The sequence below is a fragment of the Tamandua tetradactyla genome, chromosome 6 (assembly GCF_023851605.1).
Source record: "Tamandua tetradactyla isolate mTamTet1 chromosome 6, mTamTet1.pri, whole genome shotgun sequence".
In the NCBI taxonomy this organism is placed as follows: domain Eukaryota; kingdom Metazoa; phylum Chordata; class Mammalia; order Pilosa; family Myrmecophagidae; genus Tamandua; species Tamandua tetradactyla.
The window spans coordinates 128351566-128374021 of record NC_135332.1 but is presented as its reverse complement, the minus strand read 5'-3'; the positions used below and the strand labels follow the sequence as shown (position 1 = coordinate 128374021).

At 39.3% G+C, this 22456-nt stretch overlaps 1 protein-coding gene across 14 annotated transcripts in view; it reads right to left on the bottom strand.

The window, feature by feature from the left end:
- The window catches only part of RALYL (RALY RNA binding protein like), a 741752-nt gene that overhangs the window by 255808 nt on the left and 463488 nt on the right, over window positions 1-22456 (bottom strand). Inside the window, exon 1 of one of the 14 annotated variants that reach the window (XM_077167109.1) lies at window positions 3236-3337. The exons of the other annotated variants lie outside the window; for them this stretch is intronic. The gene's annotated coding sequence lies outside the window, so the exon portion shown is untranslated. Of the gene's footprint in view, window positions 1-3235; window positions 3338-22456 lie in introns of those variants that run through there. 14 annotated transcript variants of the gene reach the window in all.

The following is a 22456-nucleotide window of genomic DNA, read 5'->3' as shown; positions in this document are numbered from 1 at the left end:
CCTAAGTACTTTCAGGAAGTCAGACCTCTTCTCACCTGTTGCCACAAACCCAATTCCAGGCTCAACAAAGAATACAATCTCAAGCTAGACAGAGGACATTTTGGAATAAGTATGCTTGAGCATGGCTTTACCCTCTATTTTCCTTGTTGAGTACATAACTGAGTTCTCTATATATTACTAATACAAGTGATGCCTCAATCAGCTTATGTCTTGACTGGCTGTATTTCTCCAATATATAGAACATGCCCTTTTAATGATCTATAAAAACATACTCAGTAAGGTGTTATCCATGTATGAAAAAATCCTTTCTAAGTAGTTATGGAAGTCTTTTTTTGGTAAGAGAATTTACAATACACATTTTAGAGTGTTTTCAGCTTGGAGGCACTGCTGTGATCATCAGTTCCTGTGTGAGTCCTGTGGTTCGTTGTTATTACCGTTGGCTCCTTCTGGTTTCTATAGCTGTTATGATAACTGCAGTGGACTTAGCTGATGCCGAACAATTTTTGACAACTACAAAGGACTCTTTGTTGAGCGCCTGATCATCCCATGGTAATGTTTATTTTTACTCAGCAGGAAACCTTTGGAATCTATTGACATGAATAGAGTTTGCTGCTCTCCTACTAAAAGGCCCAGTTTGCCATTCTTATTATTTATTCCATATCAGCCTGACTTGCTAACTCTTTATAATGTTGTCCGTGACCCCGCTTCCAGTAAGTGATTGTTACTCACTCCTGATGATAATCTACAGCCCCTGGACTTAGAAAGGACTAATGGTTGCCAGTGGAAATCAGATGATGAGTAATTTATGAGTCCCTTAATTTGATTTTCCACATATTACTAAGTCAGTACACTCTGACCTGAGAAGGGAGCCTCCTACAGAGTAAGGCATGGTTTTTATGAGAAATGCTTTCATTTGTATTTAGAGGCTTTTTCTACTTTTCTGGGTTAGAGGCTGCTAGAAATGTAACCACTAAATAAGTAAAATCTTTAGTTCAAACAAATATTTATTTACTATTATTACCTAATATGAATGTCTCTTGCACTGCTGTATCCTCAGTACTTTACATATGGACAGTGCTAGAAAAGTTTTGATGAATGAATGAATGTATTAAGTACATAAGACCTTGCTATAAACTCTGAGGTGTTTAAAACTGAGAACATGTAGTATTTTAGCTCCAGGAGCTCAAAGTCTAAAGGGACAGATAAGCATTTTATTAAGAGTTCTACAAATTTAAGAAAATGAGAAAGATAGTGGGAAGGAGAGACATAGACATATTTCAGTTGGGCTGTCTGAAAAGGCTTGTGGACGATGTAGTGTTCAGCTGAGTTTTGATGAAAACATAGGTCTTTGAAAGGTAGACATAAAGACATGGAGGAGTGTTACTAGCAGACAGAGGATGTTAAGCTTTTTCTTGAAACTTGAGTGTGGAGGAAAGAAAGAGAAGCATAAATGAAGAAAGGATACATCTAGGGACAGAATATAAATCTGTGTGATAAGAGCATGTTAGGTTATTGAAAAGTACAATCTTATTTAGATGTAGAAATCATGCATGGAAATGCTCCAGTCTAATCTAATCTAAAAGTTACCACTAACTTTTTAAGGCTAATGGTTACACTTGTCCAGCAACATCTAGGGCTAGACCCTCAATGGTAACTACTCATTAATCGGGTCTTTTGTTTGGCGTTTACATGCATCATTTCATTTTACCATTAGTCAGTCCTTCTCAAGGTAGAAGCTTCTTATTCCATGAGGAAGACAAGGCTTTTCAAAAAAATTTAAGTAACTTTCCTCAAGTCCAAATCATTTAAGTGTGAGCAGGATTCAAATCTAGGTTTGGTTGACTGCAAAGCTTTTGCCCATCTTTTTATTGATAAGATGCCTCTGTATAAGTGGTAAAAACATGTAAGAAGCAGATATACCATCTGTTCTGATTTGGAAATGACGTGACCACTAAAGTTTGCAAATATGTAAAGATAAGTTATTTGGTTTTCATTTTCTAAGTGTTATATGAAATTTAATCTTTAGTTTGCACGGATTTCACAGCCGGTTTCCTTAAAACACTTTTGTTTTTTGTCAATATTTTATTTTTTTATGTCACATGTGCTTCATTATCTTAAATTTCTCTCTCTTATCTTAAATTTTAATAAGCAAAAGTTTTACCACAAGGAATTTCTTTTGATGAATTAACAAGGTGAAATTTCTTTGTAAAATTTGAAGTATTTCAATTAAATATCAAATAAATACAGAAAATGCTATTTTTATTGTAACTGCTATCTTGCTATTTCAAATTGTGCAGCTAATAGTAAAGAACAAAGTGAAAAAGAAAGCAAGAGAAATTGAGTTTCCACTTTATTTACATGATGAGATAAGTCCTTATCTCTTACTATTCAAACTCTATCTGGGTGTTATCAGCTTGTGATCTTTCTAGCTATAAAATTTATGGCTGATATAGGACATTTTGAAGTAATACAAAGGTAGTTTACAGCACATCTCTAGAAAAGTACATTAAATGGAAATTTACCCAAGAGAAGTCTCAAAATTATTAACATTCTATAGCAATATTGGAGAGAAAAAAAGTCCGATTCTGTCAGTTATAGTAAAAAAAATTAATTCATGTTAAGTCTAAATCTATGGATAAATTCTCCAATTTTACAGCCTGAAAAAGTGTAGTCAATTTCAGTTGCTTTCATAAACCTTTGAGGGATAGATATTTAAATTGAAATACATTCCGTTCTGAAAGGAAATGTGATATACATGGCACGAAGGCATTATAGAGCTGTGCTCTGAAAATACTACCGTATTGAGTCAGTTACTTATTCAAGGTCATTGGAGTGTGTATTGTGGGAATTCAGTGTCACTGAAATGAAAACACTGTATGTTCCTCTGGAAAAAGCTCTTTTTTATTTCCTATTCAAATAATGTTGTTCAGAGATATTCATAAGTCTTTCCACAAAACTATCTTCCAAATATTCTCTGTGGGGTAATTTACAAAATAATAGCATTTACCACTGCTTTCAGCTAGAATAGTCAAGGTCACTACTATGCTGAAATATATGAAGCAGAGATTTCAGGCAGAAAAAATAAGAAAATATTGGAGGAGATATGTGTGTATAATATGTATGTACATAAATATATAAATATGCTTATATGAATATACAGTTACAACTTAATTTCTCAATTGATATCTATTCTGCTATTATCTTTTAAGAATATGGCTAAGATGCCTACCTCCCTCTTCTCCAAGATAGTTGCTTATCTACTGTTACCAAGGAAATTTATAAAATGGAGTTGGGTAACATCAGGCTTGTAGCATATCCATTTGTTGATGATTTCCAGAATGCATTTCAATGATGTGATCTGCCTTTTAGCATAGTAAGGATGTAGCTGAAAAAGAATTAACTTCCCATTATCAAGATACAGAAGGTAAAAATCTAAGGTGAAGAATTTGTTTAATAATAGAAACAAGTAATACTAATTTAGATTGGTAATAAAATGTCATCATCAAGCAACACTTTGTTCAAATCACAGAAATAATCCTATGCATAATCCTTTCAGGATCTTATTAATCTGCGAGGCAAAAGTCTTAAAGTCAGCTAAAAATGTCATAGATAGTGTGTTAGGGCCTCTCACCTCCTGCCTCTATCTTGCAAGGGTACCTGCATGCCATCTCTGCATGTGTACTCAAATCTTCTACCTATTTGCTCTATCTATGCTGTGCCCTTGAATTCTTTCCCACACTGCAGCCAAGAACTTGGGAGCTGAATCTGGCAACATATTTTGGTGAGCCAGCCAGGAGATACTTCTCTCTGACCATCTGGACTGGTTAGTCATGGCTATTGATTGGGAGACTTGACTATGCTTTCTTTTTGTCTTCTCACTTGGTTCATTGTTATCCTTGCCTATGTCCTCATGCAACTCTGTGTCTCTAGGAATCTAGGGGCAGTGCTCTGGCTTCCCAAAGACAAAAACTCAGGGTAATGTGAGTCTCTGGCTCCCTCCTCAGGGTGGCAGGAGCCCATCTCCACACAATACAGATCCAAGGAAACTCAGAGTAGTAGGTGATATTGCCTTTGAGACCTGACTGGGGGTTTTCCCCATGTTGAGCAGGAATCCAATGGGAATCAATTCAAGTTCTCCCCACCCCCACCCCCCATCTCTCTCTCCCTTCTCAGTTCTCCAAGTCTTCCTTACACGCTCTCCTTTCCTTACCCCTGGGTACCACCTCTTGGTTCTCACTTGCCTAAGAAAATTTCCTTGCCCTTCAAACCTTTCCTCTTGCTGGCACTATTCCTCTTTTCACCTCTTCAACAGAAGTCCTCTCCCCTGCTTCCGTGAAAGTCTTCTTCTTTCCTCTCTGGCTTTCAATGCCTTCTGAGACATCCCATCTTTTGTTACACAAGATTCTGGGCTAAGGATTCTTGTCACAAACAACGTGCTGTCTTTGACATTCTAGGGGGTCACCTTTGGTTTGGACCCATGGGAACTGGGTACTTTCCAATGGGAGTGTCTCCCCTTCAGGTTTTGGTCTTTTAGTCTCTATTGAGACCCATTTCAGCTGAATATAAAGCTTCTCTTCTTCTAGAGTATGCTTGCTTTTTAGCTCTCAGGAAATGGGAAAATTAGAAGACAAAGGTATTCCCAGGAGCATTGTCCTAGACTTTTCTCAGGTGGCATAAGCACTCCCACCTCAGGAGCATAGATCTAGACGTCTTCTGGGGAGGGATGTCCTGGGGATGCCCAAATACCAAGAGATTGGGCCAGCAGAGAAGAAGGAATCCTCAAGAACATTGTCCTAGAATTCTTCCAGGCAAGGCTTTAGAAACCCCATGGAAGTGTAGGTCCAGATATTTGTCAGGAAAGGTGTCCTGGGGATGCCTGGTGGCCTTGCTCTCCATGTTCCTAAGAGATTGGGCTGGCAGAGAGGGAAACACCCAGCTCCAATACATGTTGGGATGCCACATAGTACACTGGCACTAGTGAGGTTCCTCTATTTCCTTTTCCAGAGAAAATGGGAAATGCCAACAGTCAATGTAAGCTAGAAGATGGGGAAGCATAGCCCTCCAATGGGATTCTCCATTACAGTACTGTCCTCTAGTTAGATTTGTTCTGTAATAGATAGAGAAAGTAGTCAGAAATTCCCTATACCCAGATGTTTATAGCTCTCTATCAAAACAAGGACCTGAGAGGGTCTTGTTGCTTTGTGTTATGCCCGTGTCTCAATTTCCATTAGAGGGGATTTTTTTTTACTGAAGATCTTTCTTTAAAAAACTTGTTTGCTAAAAGGCATAATAAAATGTACCACCAAGCCAGTTAATTGTAATAAGCTAAATGACATCATTTAGGAGAAAGAGGGAAACCTGACCTTATCCCAGGGAAAGTTAGTGGAAGCCTTAAAAGGTTACTAATGTGAGTCCAATTTCCCAGGAAGGTCAAATTTTGCTGGGCACTCATTTCATCAGCCAGTCTGCCCCTGACATTTGGAGAAAGCTGCAAAAGCTCTCCTTGGTCCCTCAAATTCCTACTAATAACCTGGTAGAAACTGCCTTTTCCATCATTAATTAAACAAAGCTGAGGAGGAGGAGAAGGTGATGAGAGGTAAGCAAAAGACCAGAGAACAAGCTCAGCTTATTGCAGTTGCAGTTAAAAGTGCTCTGTTCCCTCAAGGCCACTAGAATTGTGGCTCTAAACTTTAAGGACCTTGCTTCAACTGCAGGTCAGTGGGCTACTGGCAGAGAGAATGCCAGAAGCCTCAAGGTAATCCTTGATCTTGGGGCCTGCCTGAGCTTTGCCCCAAGTGCCACCAACATGAGCACTGGCCCCAGGGGGTACACTTTATCCTGTTGGGGGTTAGGGGGATGAGATGGTCCCCAGAGCCCTGCTCATGGCAAGCGAAGACTAAGGGTGCTCGAGGCTGCTTATGGCTCTGCTGAATTCACATCTGACCATCAACCTAGAGGATCCTCATGTGACAACTGACATGGTAGGTAAAATTTTTAATTTCTTAATTAACACTGGAGCCACTCTGTCCTGAACTGGCACTTCAGGCCTACCTTAACTCAGACTTGTCTGCTTATAGGAGTTGATGGTAAAGCCAAAATTAGAACCTTCACTACCCCTCTCCATTAAAAGCTTGGAAACATTCTAGTATCTCATCAATTTCTCATTGCCCCTCAATGCCCCACCCTCCTTCTAGGGAGGGATCTTCTTCATTCCCTGGGGGCCACTAGTAAACCCTGACAGTATTTACACTATGCTCTCCTGGAAGCCCCTACTAGATTGAATTCTCCTAGCATCTCAAAGAAATCCTTAGGCAAATAAACCTGTCTGTATGGAACGAAGGCATCCTGGGGGCTAGCAGTGAGTAGCCCCTGTCTGCATTCTGGTTCTCAGTCCTAGATCTTAAAGACACATTTCTTTGTACCATCTTCACCTGAATCTCAATATCTATTTGCTTTTTTTTTTTTTTTTCTGCATGGACAGGCACTGGATATCAAACCCAGGTCTCTGGCATGGCAGGCAACAACTCTGCCTGCTGAGCCACCATGACCCACCCACCTATTTGCTTTTAAATGGTGGGGACTTAAGGATAAAATTCCCCAACCTGCTTACTCAGACAATACTGCTCCAAGGGTTTCAAAATAGCCCCCATATCTTTAAGAATGCCTTAGCACCAGACATTACCAACTTCCAACTGTCTCAGAACAGAATCCTGAAAGCTGTTAATTTTGTAAACTAACATATTCCTAGTATAAATGTGAATTTTGTTTGTAGCCATTGCTGATTACAAGCCCTAGATGTATATAGAAAGTTGTAGAGGGGTTAAGAAAGTGAATTTTGTTTGTAGTCACTGCTGGCTATAACAACTCCTGGATAGATATGGAAAGTTATGGAAGGTTTGATAAGGTGAATTTTGTAGTCGCTAGCAATTACAAGCCCTGAATGGATATGGAAAGTTGCAGAAGGTTCAAGAAAGTGAGTTTCATAATTATAGCTGACTATAAGCCATGGAGGGATGTGAAAAGTTGTGGAAAGTTTGAGAAAGTAGCTTTTGTTTGTAGTCAGTGCTGACTACAAGCCCTAGATAGATATAAAAAGTTATAGAGAGCTTATGAAACAAGTTCTGTCTGTTATAGTCAATGCTACTCTCTTAACCATCTGAGTACTCTGTTTAAATGTTTATGTTGACCTTATCATCCTTTATTTCAAAACACAAGTCTTCTCATTCCTACAGGAAAACTGTTACCAAAAAATTGTTATTTCACCTTGTAAAATGAGGTTTTAAAACAATTTAGCGTATGAAATATTACAATAATTTAAAAAGATTCTCTATACTTCCATTAGCTAAATTTGCATGGGTGAAATGTTACAAATAAACTCACTACCTGTTCCCCTATGTGGGACTTATGGGGGTGTAAGTCTCCCTAGGAACATGAGATATGACTCCCAAAGATGAGTCTGGACTTGAAGATGAAATTTTAATAGTTAGGATAATAGCTTGATCACCATCTTGCTCCCATTTCTATTCAGGCTGTGTTTACAATTTCTCACTCAGTTTATTTCTTCCAGATTAATAGCCTTTCACAACAAACTTCTCCTTGCCAGAGGCTACACTTTTGTTCCCCACACTCAACCAGCCTCCCTCAATAATATAACCAGAGACTTTTATGCTCCCACAGGTAAAGCCTACAACCCATTGACAGCTTGAAGCAGCTACGTAAGACAGACCTTCAGCCCAAATCTTTTAAGATTAAGGGAGCTGGAGATCTCTGAGGGGGAAATGAGGTAGAGTTTGAATTAGGGTGGCGACTGAATAACCATAGGGAAAATTCTCAGAACTGGTCAGGACTCAAGGGGAAAGATATCTCTGAGAAGAACAGCAATAAGCAGTAACTAAGGGTCAAACAACCCCAACCTAAGTGCGTTATTTAAGCTCAAGCATTGACAGGGAAAGGAAAAAGAGGAAGGTAGTAAAGTAGTTAAAAAAATTACAAACAGAAATCTATAAAAGCAGATTGGCCCACAGTGTCAGGCCTCTCTTGTGAGAGTGCCCACATGCTCCCTCTCTGCAAGTATACTCAAAACATCTTCTACCTACTTGCTCTTAAGAAAAAAAGAAAGAAAGGATGTTGACATGAAATTGAGTGATTCCTATTATCAATCTACCCTCAATATTCTGTTCCTGACCCTCTTTCTGCTTAATATTTCAGTCTCCCTTTATACTGAGTTCTATTCCTCAATCTACACTTACATGCAGGTCTCCCCATTCAAAACATTAAAATAAACAAACAAACAAACAAACAAAAAACCACTTTCTTTTGACCTTGCTTATCTTCTGAAGCTACCATGTTGGAAACAGTGCTAAATATCCTGAAAACAGTTGCAACGATACTAACATATTTGAAATGTTTCACAGTTTTCAAAAGATTTTTACCTTCATCCCATATTAAATTCTCATGGTTCTTTTGTCTTTATTTTTCGTATGAAAAGGTTAGACTCAGAGATTAATTATTTTGTAATTTGCCTACACTGCAAAGCTAGTAACAGATCAAGTCAAAACTTCAAGGTGAACCTTATTATATTTTCAGTAATCAAAAAAAGAATTCAGCTAAATGACTTTTGGTCATATTAAAAGAATATCATACACTGATGTAATATTTTCACACAGTCCATATTTCTCTTCTTTGAGGACAGGATTTCTGAAAGACAGACTTTGCTGAAATAGGCAAAGATTTTGCTGAAATACAAAGACACTATCAAGATATTTCTCTAATTTATCAACCAAGTGATGCTATCAGAAAAGGAAATGCAGTTCAGGGCTTGTTAATGATCTCATGATATTCCCTCACTATCACCATTTCTATTACAGAATATTCCTAAAACAAGTATATACCTTCTAGAATTGACCCTGGGATTGGTGTCATTCCCCAGTAGGTTGTTCTTACAATGCATTTTTATCTGTAGCTCTTCATAATAAACATTTACATGCTTCAATCTTCTGATACTTCCCAAAGCCTCTTGATTTTTACAAAATCTAACCTCATTTGCAAATTTTTCTTCTTATACTCTAAGACCTAAATACTTAGGACATGCAAATACATTTATTAAAGTATTTAGATTTTCTGCTAATCTCCATAGCTCTGCTCTCCATTGCAAAGATTTATGGAGTGCCTGCAAAATACTTTGCTGCAGCCATGGAACTAGGCACTGGGGACACAATCATCATTGCTTTTATTTAACAGTTTCCAGTTTAGTAAGATAAACAAAACATTTTGAACTTCACTTTCCTCAAAGTCAAGTTCATATGCTTCCCAACTTGAAGATGAGCCCTATTGAGGAAAACATGGAAGCAAAAGAAAAGTTGCAATATTCCTCTTTCCCACTTTTAACATCTAACAAACTAATAATGTGTATTCCAATGCTTGGCTAAATATCTGACTCATAAACATGTCCAAAACATTCCTTTTGAATAAATGCATATTCCAAACGATCAAAGCTACCCATCACAATTCTTCTTTTGGCTTAAGCACAGGTCTTTTTGCTGTTGTTTGACGTTTCTGAAAGCTCATTGGTCTTCACCCATCTGTCCTGGGTTATGAGCCCATCCTTTCACACTTGTCCATCCCATTTATAACAAGGGTTCATTGGAGGGCACATGGGGTAGCCAAGCTGTATTTAGGGTGATGCCTCCTGTTGTTAATCAGGAGGAGGATTTGTAGGGTCAGATTTTCAGTTTTCAGACTCTTCTAGCCATTCTGAACTATATTATATCCAATTAAGATCCTCTATTTTTGAATAATATTTATAATCTGCTTCACTAATCTTAGCTGAAATAAATTCTAAATGGCACTGTCTGATTATACTAAAAGTCCCTTCACTTCAATTATGTTCTCTCTTGGTGATCAGAATTAAGATTTGATTATCATGTCCTTTTTCCTTCTCCCATGTTTTCAGGGATATTATTCTTACAGAGGAAAGCTAAGATGATGGTGATGGTTAGCAGGTTATTTAATATTTTTTTAAATTAACCATTATCAATTATAAAATTTCTGGATTAAATGTTCTTTTATATTTATTTGTCTTCAACCAAATAATTCACACTCATTGGAAAACAATCAGGAAACATATTAAAAAGCAGGAGAGTCATCGCACATAATTCCACTCAACAACCATTTTCAATATTGTAATGCATAAACTTTTCAAACTTTAGTCTATATGACTAAAGTGTATATGAATACACTGTGTGAATGAGTGTATTAAATATGATTATACATATTATACAGGCTGTTCTGTCACATGAGTTTTGTTTCCCTGAGCAATATATGCACAAAATCTTTACATCTCAGCAAATGCTGATCCACAGCATCGTTTTATTGTTCATGTTTTTATGCATGGGTGACCCAAAATTTGTTTAATCTGTTTATTATTGATGATTGTTAGGTCTCATTCTTCATTTTTAGAAAATAGTGCAATGACCATTCATCTGTAGCTATTTTTACGCTCACTTATTTTCTTAAGATGGATACCCAGAAGTAGGATCTGAGCAAAAAAAAAAAAAACAAAAAGCACAGTTTGAAGTCTTTTTCCCAAATTCCCCACATTTATTTTCTCTGTAATAATTGCTAATATGACAGGTAAAATATTGTAGTTCATTTTTATTTCCATTCATTCAACAAATATTTATTGTGCAACTACTATCTAGGTGCAGGATTTATAGGGATAAAAAAATAGTCAAAATTTTCTGATTTCTTGGAGTTTACATTCTAATAAGACATGGTAGGCAATAGTCAAATAATTATATAGCTATATTAGAAGGTGATGTGGGCTATGGAGAAAAATTAGGGCAGGGGTTAAAAGGTCTAAGTTCCTACCACAGGCTGGGTTGTAGTTGCTTCCTGTATATTATATTTCTGAGTCAAGATCCATTGCTCTGTTCTTTTGCTGATCAAGTAGTCATCCAGAGAGTTCAGATGTCTACAGTTGGAATTGTATTTTGTCCCTGTGCCTGTTATATTATCTGTTTAAGACAAAATAGCCTCCATATTTCCCTCATTATTATAGTCAGTGAACTTGAGAAGATACAGGAAAGGATGGTGGCTGCAGAATAATGGCAAAGGAAAAGACTACCTTAAGATAAAGGAAGGGAGATAGAATCAGTCAAACTATATGAAAGTTAGGAGTTAGAATTTTATTATTTGTTCAACAGTAAGTCACTGAAAATAATGAATGGCATTATTTTCTTTTATAATTTTATAAGATTATGAAGTTGTAAGGAACGGATTGAAAGAGGGCTATTAGGGAAAGACATGCATCAATTAGGAAGCTAATGCAAAAGTTGAAGCAGGTAAAGATAGATGAGTAGACCCACTATTTGCAGTGGAGAGAGAAGTGAATATAGTGGGAGTAAAGTATGAAATAGATTCATAGTGTATGTGGATGGATTGGATTTGGATATATGTGTTAAAAGAGAGGGGGAATCAAGGATATGTATCATATTTCTAACTTGAATAAATGAGAGGATCAATGATTATGCCATTTATCATGATGGCAAAGTAGAAAATGTCAAGATTAATTTTAGCTATGATATTTGTGCTCATAGAAGAGGTGTAAGCTAGAGAAATAAGCATGGAATTTGTTATAGTGCAGAGACAGGAAATAGGGAAAAGAAAACTGAGAAAATGTTGACAGAAATGTTTGAAGGAACCTAGCAGAACACAGTGCTGCAGGAAAAAAGAAATGTTGAACATATTAGTGAGAGACCCTATAAAATAAACATTGAAAATTGTCCATTAATCTGGCAATTCACCATTGCTGGTGAATTCAATGACGCTTCTTTCTGGAGAGTGATGGGAAGAACACTGGATTATGGTGAGACTAAGAATGAATGTCTTTTCACTGAGGTTTCCTCCAAACAGAGCCTTCGCAAATGTGTGACTTATGATAGGAAGTTCAGTTACCTAGATTTCAAACAGAGAAGTGGAACAGCATCACAGACTATGGAAGAGATCATTCAAAAAGGATTGAACTAATAAGAAAAATGGAATTCTTTGACCTCGGAAGCACTCCTTGATAAAAACATTTAGAAAATTAGGAATAGATGGAAACTTCCTCAACATGATAAAGGGGAATATGAGAAAGGCCTACCTAATGATGAAAGACTGAAAGATTTCCTTCTTAGATAAGAAACAAGACAAGAATTCTTCTTGAAAAAGAAGAATGAAGTTTGAGGACTCACACTCCCCAATCTTAAAACTTATTACAAAGCCACTGTAATGTGGTCCAGTGGTAGAATGCCTGCCTTCCATGTGGGACACGTGGGTTTGATTCCCAGACCATGCACCACCCCCCAAAAAAGCCACAATAATCAAAACAGCGTAGTACTGACACAAGGACAGCCATATAAATCAATGAAACAAAACTGAGAGCACAGAAATCAACTCTCTCAGTTATGCTCAGCTGATTTTGACAAGGAGGCAAAGATCACTCAATTGGAAAAGAATAGTCTATCTAACAAATGGTGCTGGGATAATTGGATCTACATTTACCCACCCCCCACCCCCCCAAAAAAAGGAGGACCCCTAGTTCACACCATATACAAAAACCAACTCAAAATGGATCAAAGTCCTAAATATAGGAGCCAGAACTATCAAACTCTGGGAAGAAAATGTAGGGAAGCATCTATAGGACCCGGAATTAGGCAATGGTTTTTTGGACTTTATATCAAACCAAAAACAACAAAAGAAAAATAAGTAAAATAGCATTCATCAAAATGAAATACTCTTGCATCTCTAAGGACTTTATCATGAAAATAAAATAAAAGCCTACAGAATAGAAGAAAATATTTGGAAACCAGAATATCCCATAAGTGTTTAAGATCCAGACTATATAAAGAAATCCTTTAAATTGACAACGAAAAGACAAACAACCCAATTTAAAAATGGACGAAAGACTTGACTGGACAACTCTCTAAAGAAGATATACACATGGCCAGAAACATATGAAAAGATGCTCAACATCAAAACTACAATGAGATATCATTTCATATCCATTAGAATGGCTGCTATTAAACAATGGAAAATAAGTGTTGGAGAGGATGCAGATAAATAGGAAACCTATTCATTGCTGGTGGCAATGTAAAATGATGCAACTGCTGTGGAAGACAGCTTGGTGGTTCCTCAGAAAGCTAAGTATAGAACTACCACATGACCTTGCAATCTCACTACTAGGTTTATACCCCAAATAATTAAAAGTAGGACATGAACAGATATGAATACACTGATGCTCACAGTGGCATTATTCAGAATTGCCAAACAATGGAAGCAACCCAAGTTCCATCAGCCAATGAATACATAAATAAAATGTTATTTTACAATGGAATATTATTCAGCTGTAAAAAGGAATGCTGTCCTGATACATGCTACAATACAGATGACACTTGAAGACACCATGCTGAGTGAAATAAGCCAGATGCAAAAGGGCAAATATTATATTATTTCACTCATATGGAATCATTAGAATAGGCAAACTCTAGAATCTAGAATATAGGTTACTAGGGGATGAGGTAGGGATAGGGAATATGCAGTTAAAACTTAAAACATATAGGATTTCTATTTGGAATGATGCAAATGTTTTAGGAATGGATGGTGGTGATGGTACCACAACACTGTGAACATAATTAACAGCACTAAAATATACATTTGAATGTAGTTAAAAGGGGGGAGTGTTAAGTTATATATATGTTAGCAGAGTAAAAATTAAACAAAAAAATCTATGGGGCTGCAGTACATATATAGTGAACTCTAGGTTAAATCATGGACTATAGTTAATAGTGCAATTGAGGCTTTCAGCAATTGTAATGAGTTTTCTAGGCCACTGCAAGGTGTTAGTTATGGGGTAGTACATGGGAATCCTGCATTTTGTGCACAAATTTTCTGTAAATCCATAGCTTCTCTAAAAAAGAAAAAAGAATGTAAAAAATATATTAATGATCAAAGTTCAAAGTCTGATAAGTTCTGGTAGCATATATTAATATACATAATAATAAATATATTAAATATACATATTTACAAATGGAAGCAAACATGGCAGAGACATACATACATCAGAATGTAGCTTGGAAATATGGTTCTCTATAATCAATTATTTTAAATCAATTCAAAACTTGATTGAGGCTTACTTATATTAAATTGATCACTACAAAACAACATTCTGTTACCAAACAGTTATATTTCTATGCTTTGTCAGTGTCTCTTCTAAGAATCATTGGAAAATCAATATTCCTGGATTAATATTTTTCAGCAGTCTCAAACTTCACCCCAAAATAATCAGCAGATGGTTTAGAATACTCATTGAATTTTCATCCTTTTTGTCTCACAGAACCTAATTTTTTCAGAGCAATAGCCTGCTATTTTAAAGTTTTTAAATTTTATTTATTACATCTAGTGTTTATCTGGGTGGATTTTCTTTGAAAAGCAAAATAAATAAAAGTTCAGTGTGAAGAAATGTGAGGAAATAGCTCCATCGTGTGGTGTGAAACTAATAATACAACAGAGGTGGAAAATGGGAGTCGACGCTCTGTGATCTTCATAAATTCGAAAATTGCTTGACTAGACATTCAAAAGGTAAAGCTGGGCAGAATTAACAGAAAGCTGGCACATAAAGGCAGCTGCCTACTAACACAGCCTGGACTTACAAGCATAAATTTAACATGCTCAATGTTTGCTGCCTCCCTTATAGTAGTTCCTTTAGTCAACCATGTTAAGTTCAAAAGTCATTCCAACTACTGTTTGGGAGTCATCTCTGATCTCCCTCCGTCCAGTTATCTCCCATCCCCATATATAAAACCATCACCACATCATGCTACTTTGCTTCCTAAACATTTCTCATTTTCAGCACTTCTATGCCAAGCCTGCTGTCATTTTTTGCCTGGAACAGTGCCCCTCTGTCTAATTAGATTCTAACCTGGCTGCCTTCTTATCAGTTCCCCACAACCACAAGGGGGTGTGATAGAACTTTAACCATAAGGCTCTTCTATTCAACTCCTTCAAGGAGCCCCTTCACCTACAAGTTAAAGTCCAAACTCTTTAACAAATGCTCCTGCTGACTTTTCTGTCTGTCATGGTCAGGTTCATGTGTCAACTTGGCCAAGGGTGGTACCTGTTTGTCTGGTTGGGCAAGTGCTGACCTGGCTGTTGCAATGAGGACATTTCATAGAATTAAATCATGATCATGTCAGCTGCATCCACAGCTGATTCCATTTGTAATCAGCCAAAGGGGAGCGTCTTCTGCAATGAGTGATGCTCAATCTAATCACTGGAAGCCTTTTAAGGAGGATGCAGAAGAGACCGGCTTTCTTCCTGCTTTGGCTGGCGAGCCTCTCCTGTGGAGTTTGTCCAGACCCTCCATCGGAATCATCGGCTTCACAGCCTGCCCTGCGGATTTTGGACTCTGTGTTCCCGCGGTCAAGTGAGGCACTTTTATAAGTTTTATATTTGCGAGTGTTCCCTGTTGATTCTGTTTCTCTAGAGAACCCTAACTAATACATCTTGGTACCAGGAGTGGCTCTTAAGAAACAGAATCTTAAAAATGGGTTTTAATGAATGGTTTTCTACTTTGATTGGACTCAAAGGCACTAAGGACTCTGATTTCCATAATCAGAATGACACTCCCAATCCATGGAGTGAGTTGGCAAAAGAGATAGTCAAAATATCACCATTTGATTCTCCTAATGCTTTGCCTGTTCGAAGCCAGGCTCGGGAGATAATGTTTTTGACACCAGAGGTATAGAGATGTTGGCTGGTTGTTGTTAGATATACTTGCCACATTAAGGACTCAAAGGGATGGGCTTAAGTCTTCAAACAAGAAGCTTAAGCGTGGTCTGACAGATGTAGATATTTCTATGAGTATCCTGAAGGAAAATCTTATTTCCTGTAGCCGTAGACCTGAGATCTCTGAAAATCAGACTCAGAATCTTATTATTAGAGTAGCAACTTTACAACATAAAGTGAAATCTCAATATTGCATCATGTCTGCTGTTAAAGTGAGGTCCCATTGGAAAGGAGTGGGACCCTGAAAAATAGGATGGTGACATATGGATTGATAATGATGTCGGGGGTGAGGTTGAAACCCTAGATCATGCTGAGTCTTCTCTAGATAACCCTGTAATAGTTTGCCCTGAGGACATAACCACCCAAACTCCACACTGCCTTGAGGAGTTGGCCACCCAACCTCCTCCTGAAGGGATTAGCCCTTGAGTGATTAATCCTGTTTCACCAGATGAAACTGCAAATGAAGGCCCCGAAGCAAATGGCTTGGAAGATATTTCTAATTCTTTTCATGACCCACCCTTACCACCCCTCATTTCTTCCAGACCTATAACTAGACTAAAGTCCCAACAGGCCCCAAAGGTGAGGTACAACGTATCACACATGAGGAGGTATGTTATACTCCAAAAGAACTGTGTGAGTTTTCCAATTATTTAGACAGAAATCAGGGGACTATGTGTGGCAATGGATTTTAAGGGTGTGGGATAATGGTGGGAGAAATATAAGGCTGGATCAGGCTGAATTTATTAATATGGGCCCACTAAGCAGAGATTCTGCTTTCAATGTTATAGCTCGAAGGGTTAGAAAAGGTATTAACAGTTTGTTTGGATGGTTGGCTGAAACATGGATCAAAAGGTGGCCAACATTATCTGAGGTTGAAATGCCAGCACTTCCCTGGTATAATGTAGATGAGGGGATCTAGAGGCTTAGAAAGACTGGAATGTTAGAGTTGATTTATCATGCAAAGACTGCTCTTATATCCCAGGAATGTCTGGAGGATGCACCTTTTACGAGAACAGTGAGAAATAAGTTTGTGAGACTAGCACCATCATCCCTGAAGAGCTCTGTGGTTGTACTTCTCTGTAGGTCAGATATTACTGTAGTAACTGCTGTCACTGAGCTGGAATCCATAAACACAATGGGGATGACAGGATCCCAAGTTGGTAGAAGCCAGGTGGCAGCATTTAATCACCAAAGACAGGGTGGACATGTCTATTATAATAGACAGCAAACTCAAAGCAGGAGTCAAAATTATATGACTCGCAGAGATTTGTGGCATTGGCTAGTAAATCATGGGGTACCTAGAAATACAATAGAAGGGTAGTCTACTAAATTCTTACTGGAGCTATATAAACAAAAGAGTTCTAGGTCAAGTGAACAGAAGTCTAACCTGGATTGCAAAAACACAGAGTCATGGCCCCTTAATAAATTTCCAGACTTGAAACAGTTTACAGACCCAGAGCCCCTTGAATGTAGGGGAGGCCAGGTCCCTTCGTGGGAGAAACCTGTTATACTGCCACAAATTTATACTGTTAATCTTCCTCCAAGCCTTCCCCAAGGAGACCAATGGCCTTTTACCGGGGTAACTGCATTGGGGAAAAGGAAATGATCAGATACATCAGGGATTATTAGACACTGGTTCAGAAGTGACATTAATTCCAGGGGACCCAAAACGTCACTCTGGACCACCAGTCAGAGTGGGGGCTTATGGAGACCAGGTGATCAATGGACTTTTAGCTCAGGTCCATCTCCCAGTGGGTCCAGTGGGCCCCCAGACCCATTCTGTAGTTATTTCGCCAGTTCCAGAATTTATAATTGGTATAGACATACTGAGCAACTGGCAAAATCCCCACACTGGCTCTCTAGCTCATGCAGTGATGGCTATTATGGTAGGAAAGGCCAAGTGGAAACCACTAGAACCTCTCCTACCAAGCAAAATAGTACATCAGAAGCAATACAGGATTCCTGAAGAGATTGCAGAGATTACTGCCACTCTTAAGGAGTTGAAGGATGCAGGGGTGGTGATTCCCACCACATCCCCATTCAACTCTCCTATTTGGCCTGTGCAGAAAACAGATGCATCTTGGAGGATGACAGTGGATTATTGTAAGCTCAACCAGGTGGTAACTCCAACTGCAGCAGCTGTTCCAGATGTGGTATCATTGCTTGAGCAAATCAATACATCCCCTGATACTTGGTATGCAGCTATTGATCTGGCAAATGCTTTTTTCTCAAAAGCTTTTAGTAAGGACCACCAGAAACAGTTTGTTTTCAGCTGGCAAGGTCAGCAATATACTTTCACTGTCCTACCTCAGGGGTATATCAACTCTCCAGCCCTATGTCATAATCTTGTCTGCTGAGAACTTGATCGTTTTTCCCTCCCACAAGACATCACACAGGTCCATCATATTGATGATATCATGTTGATTGGACCTGGTGAGCAAGAAGTAGCAACTACTCTAGGCTTACTGGTAAGACATTTGTGTGTCAGAGGATGGGAGATAAATACAACAAAAATACAGGGGCCTTCTACCTCAGTGAAATTTCTACCTGTCCAGTGGTGTGGAGTATGTCGAGATATCCCTTCTAAGGTAAAGGATAAGTTGCTGCATCTGGCCCCTCCTACGACCAAAAAAGAGGCACAATACCTACTTGGACTCTTTGGATTTTAGCAACAACATTCCTCATTTGGGTGTGCTACTCCAGCCCATTTATCAATTGACCAGAAATGCCGCTAATTTTGAGTGGGGACCTGAACAAGAGGAGGCTCTGCGACAGGTCCAGGCTGCTGTGCACGCTGCTCTGCCACTTGGGCTGTAGATCCAGCAGATCCAATGGTGCTGGAAGTGTCAGTGGCAAATAGAGATGCTGTCTGGAGCCTTTGGCAGGCCCCTATAGGAGAATCACAATGCAGACCCTTAGGATTTTGGAGCAAAGCCCTACCGTCTGCTGCAGATAACTACTCTCCTTTTGAGAAACAGCTTTTGGCCTGCTACTGGGCCTTAGTAGAGACTGAGCACTTAACATGGGCCACCAAGTTACCATGAGACCCAAGTTACCTATCATGAGCTGGGTGTTGTCTGACCTACTAAGCCATGAAGTTGGGCATGCACAGCAGCACTCTATGGTAAAATGGAAATGGTATATACGCAATAGGGCCAGAGCAGGTCCTGAAGGCACAAGTAAGTTACATGAAGAAGTGGCACAAATGCCCATGGTCTCCACTCCTGCTACATTACCTTCTCTTTCCCAGACCAGAGCTATGGTCTCTTGGGGAGTTCCTTATAGTGAACTGACTGAGGAAGAGAAAACTCGGGCCTGGGTTACAGATGGTTCTGCACAATATGCAGGTACCACCCGAAAGTGGACAGCTGCAGCAGTACAACCCCTCTCTGGGGTGTCCTAGAAGGACAGTGGTAAGGGGAAATCCTCCCAGTGGGCAGAGCTTTGAGCAGTGTACCTGGTTGTTCATTTCGCTTGGAAGGAAAACTGGCCAGAGGTGCGTTTGTATACTGATTCATGGGAAGTTGCTAATGGTTTGGCTAGATGGTCAGGGACTTGGAAAGACCATAATTGGAAAATTGGTGACAAAGAGGTCTGGGGAAGAAGTATGTGGATAGACCTTTCTGAGTGGGCTAAAAACATGAATATATTCGTGTCCCATGTGAATGCACACCAAAGGGTGACTTCAGCAGAGGAAAGTTTTAATAATCATGTGAATAAGATGACCTGTTCTGTGGATACCAGTCAGCCTCTTTCCCCAGCAACTCCTGTCATTGCCCAATGGGCTCATGAACAAAGTGGTCATGGTGGTAGGGATGGAGGTTATGCATGGGCTCAGCAATATGGACTTCCACTTACCAAGGCTGACTTGGCTACAGTCACTGCTGAGTGCCCAATCTGCCAGCAGCACAGACCTACACTCAGCCCCCAATATGGCACCATTCCCCAAGGTGACCAGCCAGCTACATAGTGGCAGGTTGATTACATTGGACTACTCCCTTCATGGAAGGGGCAGCAATTTGTTCTAACTGGAATAGACACATACTCTGGATATGGGTTTGCTTTCCCTGCATGCAATGCTTCTTCCAAAACTACCATTCGTGGGCTTCCAGATTGCCTTATCCATTGTCATGGTATTCCACATAGCATTACTTCTGATCAAGGAACACACTTCACCGCAAGTGAAGTGCAGGCATGGGCACATGCTCATGGAATTTTCTGGTCTTACCATGTTCCCCATCATCCAGAAGCAGCTGGATTGATAAAATGGTAGAATGGCCTTTTGAAAACTCAATTACAGTGCCAACTAGGTGGCAATACCTTGAAAGGCTGGTGTAATGTTCTCCAGGAAGGTGTATATGCTCTGAATCAGCGTCCGTTGTATGGTGCTGTTTCTCCCATAGCCAGGATCCATGGGTCCAGGAACTAAGGGGTGAAAATGGGAGTGATACCACTCACTATTACCCCTAGTGATCCACTGGGAAATTTTTTGCTTCCTGTCCCTGTGACCCTGAGCTCTGCTGGTCTACAGGTTTTAGTTCCAAAACAGGGAGTGCTTCCATCGGAAGAAACAACAATGATTCCATTGAACTGGAATCTAAGATGCCACCTGGTCACTTTGGGCTGCTTATGCCACTGGATCAACTTTCTTCAAGCTAAGAAGGGGATTACATTAATGTCTGGGATGACTGACCCTGACTATCAGGGGGAAATAGGACTGCACCTACACAATGGAGGCAAAGAAGAGTTTTCTTGGAATATAGGAGATCCCCTAGGGCGTCTATTAGTACTACCATGCCCTGTGATTAAAATCAATGGAAAACTGCAACAACCCAATCCAGGCAGGACTACCAATGGCTCTGTAACTTCAGGAATGAAGGTTTGGGTCACTCTACCAGGCAAAGAACCATGGCCAGCTGAAGTGCTTGCTGAGGGTAAAGGTAACATAGAATGGGTAGTGGAAGAAGTTAGTGATAAATATGAACTTCGACCACATGATTAGTTACCGAAACGAGGAATGTAATGCTGTTTTGTTCATGTTATACTATTTAAGTTGTAAAAAATAAAGTTTAAGAATGAATATTACCCAAGGATTTGCATTCTATTCTGGAGAGATTTAATGTGTTTCCAGTTATATGCAGGACAGTTGAATATTGTTAGGTGAAAGAAAAAAGGTGTGTTTTATTATTTTTATTTAGAAATTAGGTATGGTTTAAGGTAGTATGTATAGCTGCCAAATTGACAAGGGGTGGACTGTCATGGTCAGGTTCATGTGTCAACTTGGCCAGATGGTGGTACCTGTTTGTCTGGATGGGCAAGTGCTGGCCTGTCTATTGTGATGAGGACATCTCATAGAATTAATCATGATCATGTCAGCTGCATCCACAGTTGACTCCATTTGTAATCAGCCAAAGGGGAGTATCTTCTGCAATGAATGGTGCTTAATCTCATCACTGGGAGCCTTTTAAGGAGGATTCAGAAGAGACAGTCTCTCTTTTGCTTCAGCTGGCGAGCCTCTCCTGTGGAGTTCATGCAGACCCTCCATCGTAGTCATTGGCTTCACAGCCTGCCCTGTGGATTTTGGACTCTGTGTTCCCACAGTCACGTGAGATATTTTTATAAATTTTATATTTGCGAGTGTTCCCTGTTGATTCTGGTTCTCTAGAGAACCCTAACTAATACACTACCTTATCACCTCTGCTCTATATATTACATTCCAGTAATATGGAGAGCCGGGTAAGTATAATACCTGTGAATAATGTTTCTGAGGACATCCACAGGTTCAGATCTTGAGTCTGCCACTTTCTAGCTATTCAATGCTAGTAAGTTGCTTGACCACTTTGTGCCTCACTTTCCTAAACTGATTAATGGGGGGTGTTCTAGTTCGCTAGCTGCTGGAATGCAACACACCAGAGATGGATTGGTTTTTAATAAAAGGGGATTTATTTCATTAGTTCTTCAGAGGAAAGGCAGCTAATTTTTATCTGAGGTTCTTTCATACGTAGGAAGGCAAAGGATGATCTCTGCTGGCCTTCTCTCCAGGCCTCTGGGTTCCAACAACTTTCCTCAGGGTGATTTCTTTCTGCATCTCCAAAGGCCTGGGCTGAGCTGCAAGGGCTGAGATGAGGTATGCTGAGCTGCTTGGCTATATCGTGCTGTCTCATTTAAGCACCAGCCAATTAAGTCAAACATCATTCATTGCAGCAGGCACACCTCCTAGCCGACTGCAGATGTAATCAGCAACAGATGAGGTTCACGTACCATTGGCTCATGTCCACAGCAACAGAACTAAGTCCCTTCACCTGGCCAAGTTGACAACTGAATCTAACTACCACAGGGGGTAAATATAATACCTACCCCATAGGAATTCCATGATGGTTAAAAGAATAAGGCACTTAGAGAATTAGCTGGTGCATAGCAAACAGTAGTCTCAGTGTATTATTATGACCTTCTTAAAATTTATCAAATGCCATCATTCTATACTGTTTAGTGACACAGTGATTTGCTTCTTTTACTTCTGTTACCTGGAATGTTTTGCCATACAGTTTACTTTCTTATTTATTAACATTTAGCTCAGGCAACAATTCCATGAAGCCTTCCTGACTAGTTCTTCCACCCAGGATATATTCCC